This window comes from Pan troglodytes, chromosome 6 (assembly GCF_028858775.2).
Source record: "Pan troglodytes isolate AG18354 chromosome 6, NHGRI_mPanTro3-v2.0_pri, whole genome shotgun sequence".
Classification (NCBI taxonomy): Eukaryota; Metazoa; Chordata; class Mammalia; order Primates; family Hominidae; genus Pan; species Pan troglodytes.
Window position 1 is genome coordinate 26,116,393 of NC_072404.2, and position 13,073 is coordinate 26,129,465.

The following is a 13,073-nucleotide window of genomic DNA, read 5'->3' on the forward strand; positions in this document are numbered from 1 at the left end:
GTATTTGTCTTCCTTCCCTGGTCACTCAAGTCATGGTGCCTCTTCTAGAACAAGTGAAGAGCTGAATCTCTCACCCTGATAGACAAAGTTTGAGGGATATACATTGATTTTTACATTTTGTTCAAATGTGTCTTTTATTGCAGATTGAATTTGGCTTGGAATTTGGGTGCTTGCTTTGACTTTTCATTGTTTCCTTATTTGTATTTTATTTTTCTTTAGCTGCTGCTGGTTCTGGTGGTTTATTTTGTACATTCTATTTTCTAGAAATCTATCACTGGTGAGGGCTTAAAAACAACACAGACCAGAGAAGAAAGAAAGGAGTAAAGAGTTCAAGCCCTGATAACAATGGGACTAGTCCAAAAGTTTGCAAAAACAAAAGGAGATCTGTTGAAAAATAAGTTATAGATGCTTGAAGTCTACATTTATTTCTTCTTATTACTCATTTTGGAATGGATGCTACATTCTTTGTAGATTCAAAATATCCTCAGAATCCCAAGTATGTGATAAGACCTAGAAAGGGCATAATTAAGCCTTTGTCATTAAGACAGATCTTTTATTCACCAATTTTAACAATGTATTACAGCCAGGCACAGTGGCTCATGCTGTAATCCCAGCACTTTGGGAGGCCGAGGTGGGCAGATCACCTGAGGTCAGGAGTTCGAAACCAGCCTGACCAAAATAGTGAAACCCCGTCTCTACTAAAAATACAAAAATTAGCTGGGCATCATGGCATCTGCCTGTAATCCCAGCTACTAGAGAAACTGAGGCAGGAGAATCGCTTGAACCTGGGAGGGGGAGGTTGCAGTAAGCCAAGATCATGCCATTGCACTCCAGCCTGGGCAACAAGAGCAAAACTCCATCTCATAAAAAATTAATAATAATAAATAAAATAACATATTTATGTTTTCAGCAGTTAATATTTATATACGACCATCATTCTCCAAATTTAATTATAATTGCCCATGGAAAATATTTGTTGTAACCAATCACGACACAGAGTATAGAACTAGCTAGGGTTTTAAAAAGCAAATTTCAGCACTCTTCACAATAGCAAAGACATGGAATCAATCTAAATGCCCATCAATAGTAGACTGAGTAAAGAAAACGTGGTACATATACACCATAGAATACTACGCAACCATAAAAAACAATGAGATCATGTCCTTTGCAGCAGCGTGGATGGAGCTGGAGGCCATTATCCTAAGTGAACTAACACAGAAACAGAATATAAAATGCCACATGTTCTCACTTATAAGTGGAAGCCAAACACTGAATACATGTGGATACAAAGAAGAGAACAACAGACACCAGGGCCTACTTAAGGGTGGAGGGAGGGAGGAGGGTAAAGATAAAAAAATCTACCTATTAAATACTATGCTTATTACCTGGGTGGTGAAAGAATTTGTACACCAAACCCCAGTGACACACAACTTACATATACAACAAGCCTGTATATGTACCCTAGAACCTAAAATAAAAGTTAAAAAAAAAAAAAAACAGAACTAGTGTATCTATGGCAATGATACATAGATGTTTTATGTGTTTCTAGAACCATTGGTAAAATTAATTTTTTAAAAATTTGAACCTAAAACATTTTTATTTTAGCATCTTCAAAAATTCAGATATAAATTTCTTTCAATATAGAGCTGTTTATGCATATATTTTTAATTCAATTCTATTTAATGAATGCATTCTCTATTAAACAATAAGTCTCTTACTATGAAATTGAAAATGTGTCAATTGCATGGTATATTTGAATAAATATAATAGGTGTATCATCTAGAGCTTTGCTATTCAGTTGTGTGGCCTGGACACGAGCAATATTGGCCCAGCTTGGAAGCTTATTAAAATTTCGAATTTCAAGTTTCTTTCCTAACTACCAAATAAGAAACTTCATTTTAACATGATTCCCCTGTGATTCCTGTGCACATTAAAGCTTCTGAGACATGAACATGAAATAATAGCTTGAGTAGCAAGGATATAGTACACCAAATGCTTTCTTAACAGAAAAACAAAACTCTGCTTAAAATCTAGCTAATTACATTGGAGCAATTTAATTTCTGACCAAAAAGGAATAAGGCTCATGTTATTCAGAACTGTTTAAGAATTGTTTTGCAGGACACTGATCAAAATGTTTTCTATATGATATCTCACAGGATTTAATTCACCCCAAAATACAATCTTACATATTTTCAAGAAAGTTGAGTTTTGTCTTAATTATGTAAATTTAAATTCAGACATAAGTTGTGAGTCTTGGTAAGTCCCACTGACTAGAAAACTAGTGAATTTCCTCTTCGGTAATATTTAAACCCACTAATTTACCTAACGGTTTTATTTTGTTTCAATTGTTTTCTCTATAAATGCAGTATAGCAATATTGAAAAATAAAACTGAGTAAATAAAAATAAATAAATAAAATAAAATAAAATAAAAAGTTAGTTTGCTGCAAAACTAAATCAACCAAACTGGAAATCCAGCCTTTTTTTTCCACCCCTGTGGAAATGTTAAACACATTGCCCCCAAGTGAAATACTTAGTAACAGTAAAATTCTCTTGTGTTACATGACGCAATATAATTATAGGATTTTTAAAAGAAAGTAGATTATTTTTAGGATAATTTTTGAGCACCTGTCTTGAATAAGGCATTGGCTATTTAACAATAATGGTTTTAAAACTCTTTGTGGGTACTTGCTTCCAAAAGGCAGACATTCTTTCAGGAAGATAGGTATGTAGACCTGGAAAGGTAACTAAGCTTCAGAGTTAACATAAGTATGATAAATGCCAAATAAGTAAGAAATAAAGAGTGTTTTACCAGTTCAGTTGAGAAAATAATAATTAATTGGGGGAAAAGTGGCTATAAGAGCTGATTTCTTAAAGGACGTTAAATTTAACTTGGGCTTTAAAGGATGGAAAATAATTGGCAAAACAATATAGGATTTCAGCCAAGGGTAACAGCTCAGAAAGATGGAGAGATAAAGTTCCACCGGTTGAAATGGGAGAATTGTCTCAGGAACAGTGAGAGATCTGCTTGGGGCTGTTTTGCATGCGATGGATCTCAATTATTACATACCCTTTCTCACAAAGTCATTTTGAAATGATGAAAAAAAGAAGTTACATAATTATAATCACCAGGAAAAGGGTATCAGCAGTAGACCAAAAATGTTGAGGGATTTCCATAAATAGAAAGTAGAAAGGATAAGAATGACACAGAAACCAAAAGAGAGAAACTCACAGTCTACAGAAAAAATCTATTGCGGTGAGAATTTTTCCTGGTAGAGGTGCAGAAAAACTCCAAGCTCAGATTGAATGAGCACAGAGATGAAAAATGAATTGAGGAGTTATGATCCAATTTATGATACTAATTTACAACTAATTATACTACTATATATTTATATATTAACTAATTAATTAACCAAAGTAAATAAAGATGATTTAATTAAAAATATTCTTATAAGGTAACTGGAGCAGAAATAGCTTTCTCCATCCCCATTATACAACTGTAGCTGTTAGCTATAGTAGTTTGCCTCTAGGATAAAGTTTACAATGCACTCTGAAAACAAAATGTGGGATCTTTTTTGAGTGGACTTGTGTTAAGGATCAATGTCAGAGAGGGCAATTCTGAAAAACATTGAGAAAGTCCACAATGGATGAGGAGGAAGTGATTTTTAAAAGGAAAGACAACTTTGTTTCACAGTAAGATATACTAAAGCTCTCTACACTCAATGGCATTTTTTTCTTCTTTTACCAAATGTGAGAACCCTTGACTGCTTGTCTACTTTGTGCCAACCAATCCTGAGAGAAAGCGTGTAAGGCAATAGCTTCCCCTCACTGACACAGTGCCCACAATAGCCCTTCCATCAGGTGAAAGGCCCACTGTAGAAACACACTTGTAGAAATGTAGAGGAAACTCATAGCATCTGACTACCAGTCATTCTAGTAACAGAGAAAAATTAGGAAGGGATCACCAAGGATTACAAAATATTTGAGAAAAACCAACAGCATGCAAGACAAAGATCAAGACAAATCAAGGCAAACATCTAAACATCTAGATTTGGAGGAAACAGGTAATACATGAAACAAAGAAGAACTTCAAAACTTTTAAAAATCAATGTCCACACTAAGATTCAAAAGAGGATTACATCCACAAAAAAAGAGCTGGCTGCCTCAGAAAAGGAGAAATTAGAATACCTATATACTAAAAACAAAATTACTAAAATAAAATATTTAATATAAAAGTTGACTAATAGAATGGACCTAAATAAAGACTGAACAAATAACCCAGAAGATAGAGTGTAATAAATTCTCTAAAGACTAAGGCAAAACAATAAGGGAGTAGATTATATGGGAAAGTCAGCCATGTGGCTAATGTATATATGCTCCTTTGACATTCAACTCGAGTTCCAGATGGAGACAACAGGAAAAATGTGATGAAGAAAATAAAGAAGAAATAACGGAAAAATATTTATCTGAATTGAGGGTTGTGTCAGTGGGTTTTTCTTCGGGGAGCATAAATAGAATCAATCAGACAAATAAGGACACCCCCCCCTCCAAGAGTACTCAAGAAAGAACAAAGGATGTTTTAATTCTAAGATGAAGACTTTATCAACCTACTCTGCTAGGCTGACTGTTCTCAACTTGGGGTAGGATGGGGTGGGGTTAGGGCAGGTGGATATTTACCCCAGGCAATTTCCAGAGACATATTTCATTATCACAGTTGATAGGAGGTGGGAAGGGAACTTCTGGCTTCTGGTGGGTCCAGACCAGAAATGTTGCTAAACATCCTGCAATGCACAGGACAACCATCTGCAACCAAGAGTTGTCCTGTCCAAAATTTTAATAGTGTAGAAGCTGAAAAACTGTGCTGACTGAATTCTCCCCTTACCCCTGAGACCTTAAATGCATTGTGAAAATACTTCCATCCTCCCCAGCACATGCTTTAGAAGACCTTCTTTTTTTCTCTACTCCCAGAAGATTCTTGTTATTTTTATAAAGCTGTTCTCTCAGAAAGTTGAGAGTATCCTGAAAGTCAACACCATCCAGTGCTTGATGTCTATGAGATTCGACTTTCTCTAGGATGCATTGGAGAAAAATCAATCACTTTGACTTTCCTTTACCGGTACTTTTCTGTGTCTACCACAGGATCATTTAATCCATGTGTTTGTTCTTGTGTCTCCTTGAGATTAAATACAAATTCTTCCTAATTTGCAGAAATCCTTATTGCTGTCTGTCTGTATTATGTCCCAGAGTAGTTGGGGATTTTATTTTTTCGTTTGTATATTTTTTTGCCATTTCAATGGCCTTTGCGGAAACAGGAGAGGTAAGCACATATACTCAGATTGCTACTTTAAATGAAATTTTCTGATTATTTTTGAAAACTTACATCCATAAGATTTTAACTATGAAGAATTGAAGAATCACCAGGAACTTGTGAACATTTATGTTTTCAGGGTTTTTTTGTTATTGTTTAAAAAAAGATGGAAAGTATTTGCTGCGTGTTTTTGAAAATTTAATTTTGATGTTGATATTTTTACAAGATGGAAATTTTCTTCGTAGAATCAGATCTTAAAGTGGAAATTTCTTTTAAAACCGGATATTAATAAACATTATCATAATACTTACAGCCTTTCAGATACAAACTGCTTTCACAATACATTACTCCATCTGAACCTCACAACTCCAGGAGTAGGTATTGCTATGACCTTTTATCTGTGAGAAAACTGAAGCCTTGAGAGGCTGGTTGATTTTTGAGTGAAGTCACAGAGTTGGATCTAAGCCAAGTCTTCTAATTCTTTATTTAACATACTTGCTGGTCTACCATACTGCTTTCTTACCTGGTATCTGTTCCTCCGTTCCATGATAGGGAAGGAGTTATGCAATGATTCAAGTACAGTGTCTTGTATTATACCTTCTCTCTTGATATATCTCCATAGATGTTAGCCACAGAGCCCTATTAACATGAGTATACCACTAGCTCATTGTAAAAAAAAAAAAAAATCAATAAATAAATGACAATGCTCACAATGTAGAAAAATGTCTAAGGAACCTGAGGCATAGAAGAAGCATAGTCAAACCTAACTTCTCGAGTATCAGATCAAAGAAAAAATAATTTTTGAAGAATTTTCCAAATGTGGCTTAAATCATGCCATGTCGTGTGTACTTCTTCCCAGTATATAAAACCTCACTGTTGTGTCTTTTGATCCATTATTTCCTTGCTTCTACCTTCATTCACTATTTGGGAAGTTAGAAAAATGACTTTTACTCTCCGTTCTACTTTTTTAGAAAGTCATAGCTTTACTCATTGAAGTACTGATTTCTAGTAGAATAAAACTATATGTTAATCATAACCTCCTTTTCCCTTGGAAATTCAGGCAAGTACTGTGATTTATCTTGAAAAATGTGGACTAATAAAAGTCTTTTCTTCTTCTTTTTTCTTTACTAGAACTAGCCCCCGCACTTAGCCCAAAGGGAAACACCCCTTTTTATTGTTGGCCACACTCAGTGTTGCATGGTCAAAGGAGCATTTACATAAGCTAACAAAAGTTAGCACAGCAGGAACAAGAGAAATATGTGTATGACCCTCCCATGAGAAAAGAAAAATTTCTGTCTTCGCTGTTTTTTACAATTGGTATCAGAAATAAAAAATAACTTAAACATGTGTTCAGTATTTAATATGTCAAGTATTGTTTTAAAAAATAACCACTTTGCATTATTGCCTAGTCCTCACAAAACTCCATTGAGAATGGTACTATTTTCTCTCTGATCTTACAGATAAAAGAGAAAGGAAGAGAGATACAGTAGTTTGCCTAGCAAGTTGTGAGGTCTGGATTCAAACTCAGTCCAATTATAGCACTTGCTCCTAAATTGTTTAATAATTTCATTTTTTCAGGAATATAGGAAGTTTTCAATATATTATCAAGATCATTTTTTCCATTTCTGACATATTCTTTTCATGGCAAGTTAATATGCTACTGGCTTTTTCATATGTGTATCAGAATTATAGATAGAAACATTAATGTAAATGAAATAAAATTGTTATTATATTTACTACTTTTTTTTAACTTCCAGGTTTTTTTGGTGTAGCCAAAGTGCTTGCATTTTCTAATTGGCTCTTGACAGCAGACTGCAACTTAGATACCTAACGGTTTTTTGTCATTTCATTCAATTTTTTCATTTTTATTTGGTTTGTTCCTGGTAAACTCCCTTTCATATGCCCTCAGGGACAGTCCTAAATCTCTACATTGTCCTCTAGATCATTACTGTCACTCTCATCTTCAGCAAATACCTATACCTCCCATTTCATGGCCATCCAGTATGAATGTCTTCAGGTCTTTCATTTTGTTAATATGCTGTGTCAAATTTATTGATTTGGGTATGTTGAACCATCCTTGTATTCTAGGGATAAGTCCCACTTAATCATGGTGAAGGATACATTTAATAGGCTCTTGAATTCAATTTGCTAGCACAGGTAACCCTTGTACAACATGGGTTTGAACTATGTGAGTCCACTTATATGTGTATTCTCTTCCACCTCAGCCACTCCTGAGACAACAAGACCAACCCCTCCTCACCCTCCTCTTCCTCAGCCTACACAACATGAAGACATTGACAATGAAGTCCTTTATTATGATCCACTTCCACTTAATGAATAGTAAATATATTTTCTCTTTGTTATAATTTTCTTAAAAATGCTTTCTTTTCTTTAGCTTACTTTATTGTAAGAGTATAGTATGTAATACATGTACCATACAACATATGTGTTAATCAACTGTTCGTGTTATTGGTTAGGTTTCTGGTCAAAAGCAGGATATTAGTGGTTAAGTTTGGCAGAGTCAGAAGTTACATCTGGATTTTTGGCTGTGTTGGTGGGTATACTTTGGGTCAGCACTCCTAATCTCCATATTGTTCAAGAATCAATTGTATATTGATATTGTCATGCAACAACCATCAACACCATTCATCTCCAAAATCCTTTTCGTCTTGTAAAACTGTAACTCCGTACCCATTAAACAATAACTCCCCATTCTCCCTTCCCGCAGCCCCTGGCAACCACCTTTTTACTTTCTATTCTATGATTTTGACTACGATAAGTACTTTATACAAGTGGAGCTTCTTAGATGTTTGTATTTATTTCCTTCATCAAATTCAGGAAATTTTCAAATATTCTGTGACTTTTTATCTCTCTCTTTTCCTTCTAGAATATCCAAGATGTGTATGCTGGTCCGGTTGATAGTATACCACAGGTTCCTTAGTACTTTCTTTACTTTTTAAATTTCTGTTCTTCAGATTCAATAATTTCAATGATCCCATCTTCATGTTTACCAATTACTTCTTTTGACTTCTCAAACCTTCCTTGGAATCTCTCTAGAAAACATTTCATCTGAGTTGCAGTGGTCCTATATTTTCCACGGGAGATGTTTCAGGCAGTGGATGCCTGGAACTGAAGATAGTACCAAACCCCATTGTCATCAATCAGAACACATTTCTGTTCATGTCTTTCATCCACAAATTTCATGCATTTTTCATCATAACTAAACGATTGTAATGCATTGTGACCACAACTTTTGCAGTTTGAGGTGCAACAGCAAACCCAGTACAATTTTTTTTCTTCTTCATAATTAGAAGATCCATTCTTACAACAGATCTTAGCAACCTCAGCATACAATTTTTTTCCTTCTTAATTAAGCCAAGAACTTTCACCTTTTCACTTAAAGAAAGCACTTTACAGTTTCTCTCTGGTATATCTGAATTGCCAGCATCACTACTCTTGCACTTTGGGTCTGTTATTAAGTAAGGTAAGGGTTACTTGAACACAAGCATTGTGATACAACAATGATCAATCTGATAACAGAGATGGCTACTAAGTGACTCACGGCAGGTAGAGTATACTGTGGATACACTAGACAAAGGGATGATTTATATCCTGGGAAGAATGGAGTAGGACAGTGAAAGATTTCACCAACATATTCACAACAGCATGCAATTTAAAACTTGTAAGTTTTTTATTTTTGGAATTTTCCATTTAATATTTTTGGACCATGGTTGATCAAAGGTAATTGAAACTGGAAAAGAAAGCTACAGATAACTAGAGGACTATTGTACTGTACTTTTTAGCTTCAGACTTTCTTTTTCGTTTCTTTCTAGATTTCCTTCCTCTTTATATTTCCACTTCGCTCATACATCAACTTTCTTGGCTTTTCCAGGTTTTTCTTTAGTTATTTGAGCATCTTTAAGACAACTGTTTTTAAAAAGTTTTTGTATGGTAGATCTGCCATCAGTTCTGTTGGCTTATGTTTTCCTCTGAATGAAACATACTTTCCTGTTTCTTAGTTTGTCTTATGATTTTTTTAAACTGGACATTTAAATCTAGTAGTGTGGTAATTCTGGAAATCAGATTATTTCCCTTCCTCAGCGTTTCTTACGGATTTTTGTTTTGTTTTGTTTTGTTTTGAGTGTTGTAGGCTGTTACTGTGCTGAGGATAAGGCTGACGTGTAAACAAGGTCTTTTCTGAGCCTCCACCTGTTCCTAGCATTATGGTGACTTTCTAATTTTCCACATATATGCAATTGCTTTTGAATATCCTAGCTTTTCTGGCTCTCAAAAGGGAAAGAAGAGACAAATGAATGGGGAATGGGATACTGACCCTTTAAATCTTCTGGAGGTCACTTCATCTGGAGGGAAAAGGGCTTCCAACAGTTCAGAGAAGTACAACAGTAACAGATGCCCATCTCTGGTGTTTGTACTTCCATAATCAGAAGGAGCTATCAGTGATTAGAACACAGATCTCAGTATTGGAGGATAGGATCCTTATTGCCCACCTTGGCTCCTGCAAGTCCTGTGTAAGCTGCTCCAAGAACACATGCACAGCTGCCCGCCACAAATCTGGGGGTATGGGGTGGGTGGCTGCTGTCAAGCTAAAAGCTGACATTGACTGAAGTTAACCATAATTTACCATCCATGTCTTCTCCTGGAAGTTGCAAACCTTCAATAGATTCCAGATTTCCAAAATAGTTACATCGAACAGATTCTGCCACTGTAGATGCCTGGCTGGGGAGATGGATGCCTGGTGCTTTCTATTCTGCCATCTTTCCAGAACCCTCTCATGCCCAAATAAGCCTTTGTAAGGGTCATCAATAGCTTCTTATACCCGTAATAAATACAAAGACTCTAGGATGAGAATAAAATTTTCACAAAATGCTTTTTAAAGTGTAGATAAAATATTATGTAAGACCATTGTCCTACTGTTTGCTCCATACATTTATACAACTTTAAGTCTTTTTTTCAGTGGTACCAAAATATGCCCTAATATATACGCCAATGAATTGATATTGAAGATTGCTAACAATTTTCATTTTCTATATTCTTTCCTATAGATTATTCTATTTGATGACTCTCCATCTCAAACATAATAGGAGTGTGCTTCCCCTCTGGGTTTCATAAATTTCCATTGGCAGAAATGATTTTCCCTGTCTGGAAATATTGTCTGTGCTAACCAAAGTATTTGCTCTCTCAATTTAGATTTTGAAGTTGGGAGAAGTGGCAAAACGTGAAAAGCAAGAAGCAAATATTACCAGAGACACCTATGAAAAAGAAATCTTTCTGAAGAACATTTTTAAAGTGCCATAATCTGTTCGGTAAGAATGAAATTAATGCACAAAACTGATAAAAATGGACTACCTGGATGTAGTTTCTGAAATGGCAGGGTATGTGTTCTGGTGTAAAGTACAAAATACATGGCCTAACCTGAGTAATTTTGTCTCTTTGTTTATGATTTTGAACAATGGTGTAGAAGAGACAGGGGATTCTTCTTTCCCCTGGAAAATCCCTATTTCTTCCCTCTTAGAATTGAAAGGGGCTACCTTTGTGTTATGAGGCTACTGGGGAATTTCAGCTAACTCCTGTGGGGAAAGAGATGGAAGCAAGCATTCCTCACAATCCCACTAATCAACCACGGGTTTCTTATGAGCATCTATAGGATTCCCACAGGTCCCACTGAGGGATAAGTGGTCAAAATAGAATCCCCACATTTAGTCATACTTACTATACTGCCTGTTGCTAACTGTAACAACTGTTCATTCCCCTGAAGCCTGGAGCCAACTGGCATGGGCTAGAAGTTAAGAAACAGCAGGAGGCCTTCATGGTCACCATAGCTTCCTGGTGACCATGTAATATAAAATTAAATAGAATAGTATTTTCTTTTAAGCCGAAAATAAATTTTAGCAGTGCTCTTATTGGTTAGTAAAAACTGCATTTGCATTGGTGACACAAACATTGTTATGTTATTCTAGTCTAACGAGAAACCATCTCAGCAAAGATCATTAGAAAATCATTTTAGAAACTACTAAGTCTTTAGCATAATTTTAAAAAATAAATTCAAGAGTCTGTCATAATATTGCTCAACCTAACCAAATGAGAATTTTAACAATAGAAAAGGCATTTTCAAAATAATCATCAAGCCTGTGATAAATGAGTTAGAAGTATGTGCAGGACATCTTCAGTTTGCCCCTCAGATCCTGTACTCATTCTTCATTCAGTTCTGGCCAGTCCTTTGGCCAGTCCTGGGAAGCTGGCCAAAGGAAGGGGAGAGAGAAGAAAAGAAGCTGGACTATTTCTTCTCCTCTCCCTCCTTATGTGACAATTAATTTCATATGTCAACTTTGCTGGGCTGCACTGCCCAGATATGTGGTCAAAAATTATTCTGGATGCTCCTATGACAATGTTTTCAGATGAGATTTAACATTTACATTGCTGAACTTTGAGTGAAACAGATTGTCCTCCATAATATGAGTGGGTTTCATCCAATCAATTTAAAGCCTGAGAAGAGTAAAAGACTGACTTGCCCCAGAGCAGGAGGGAATACTGGCAACAAATTGCCTTCACATTTCAGGCATGAATTACAGCATCAGCTCTTCCTAGGTCTCCAGCCTGCGGGCCACTCTGCAGATTTTGAACTTGCCAGCCTCCATCATCGCATGAGCAAATTCCTTAAAAAATTCACACACACACACACACACACGCGCACATGCACATGCATACGCACACACATGCACACACATATTCTATTAGGTCTATTTCTCTGGAGAACCCTCATACATCCTGCTTCAGCTCTGAGAGTCAGGAAATAGAAGCATACCCCCCTCTCATACTATAGCTTAGGTAAAATAGCCCCTTCTCCTCTGGTCCAGCTTTCACTAGGTCAATCTAGTGTCTCTTGTTCTTTGATCATAAGGGTAGTATTATTTCCCCGTGTAGCTAGTCTCTTGTGTCTTACCATCCTTTAATTCCCAGCACTGCCCATACTTCTGAAAGCAGTACTTTCATTTTCAACTCAGAGGTTGAGCCTGGTTTCTCAACTCAAGCTGCATATTAGAATCAGCTGGGAAGCTTTTAAGAAATCCCAACAGCCAGGCCACAAACCAGACCAACTAATGCAGAACCTCTGAGGGTAGAACACAGGCATGTATACTTTTCAAAGCTCCCCAAGCATTTCCAATGTACAGCCAAGACTGAGAACCACTGCATCAATGTCTCTTCATTTGAACAATTTGAGATGAATGTTGTTTCCAGCCAGAACCTGAACAAATACACTATCATCAAAAATATATATATTTGCTTAAAATCCTACAAGCACTTGTCACCAGTACTTTTCATATGATTATTTTCTATATTGCCATATATTGTTATTTTGTTATCTCACTTTTAAGACTGTAACTGATTTTTTTTTCTCTCCCATTCTCTCCATATGTTCCAGCTCATGGCCCATAGTGTTGGTGAGGCCAACACTATAGCTGCAAGCACTTACTTCATTTAAGAAGTTTATCGAGAGCTTTATAAATAAATTCTGTTCTCCATCTACTATGCAAATAAAACTGCTGTATCTCATTTTGTGTGTAATAAATGTGAATGCAGAAAGCAACCTTGCTTAATGAGATATCTTGCCCAGGTCATAATCTCTTTGGTATTTGCCATTCTCCATCACTATCCGTTATTACCTATCACTCATCTTCATAGAGCAAATACATCATCTTTCATCAGGAAATGGATTACATTGAGGGGAAGAATATGCTCTTTGTCTTC

General features: G+C 35.9%; 1 long non-coding RNA gene across 1 annotated transcript; it reads left to right on the forward strand.

Annotated features, from left to right (window-relative positions):
• The first annotated feature begins 8,858 nt into the window (after window positions 1-8,858).
• LOC104007125 (uncharacterized) lies at window positions 8,859-12,869 on the forward strand. Its single transcript, XR_001714593.2, has 3 exons — window positions 8,859-8,988; window positions 10,515-10,630; window positions 12,748-12,869. It is a non-coding gene; the product is annotated as an uncharacterized LOC104007125 (long non-coding RNA).
• The last annotated feature ends 204 nt before the right edge of the window (window positions 12,870-13,073 follow it).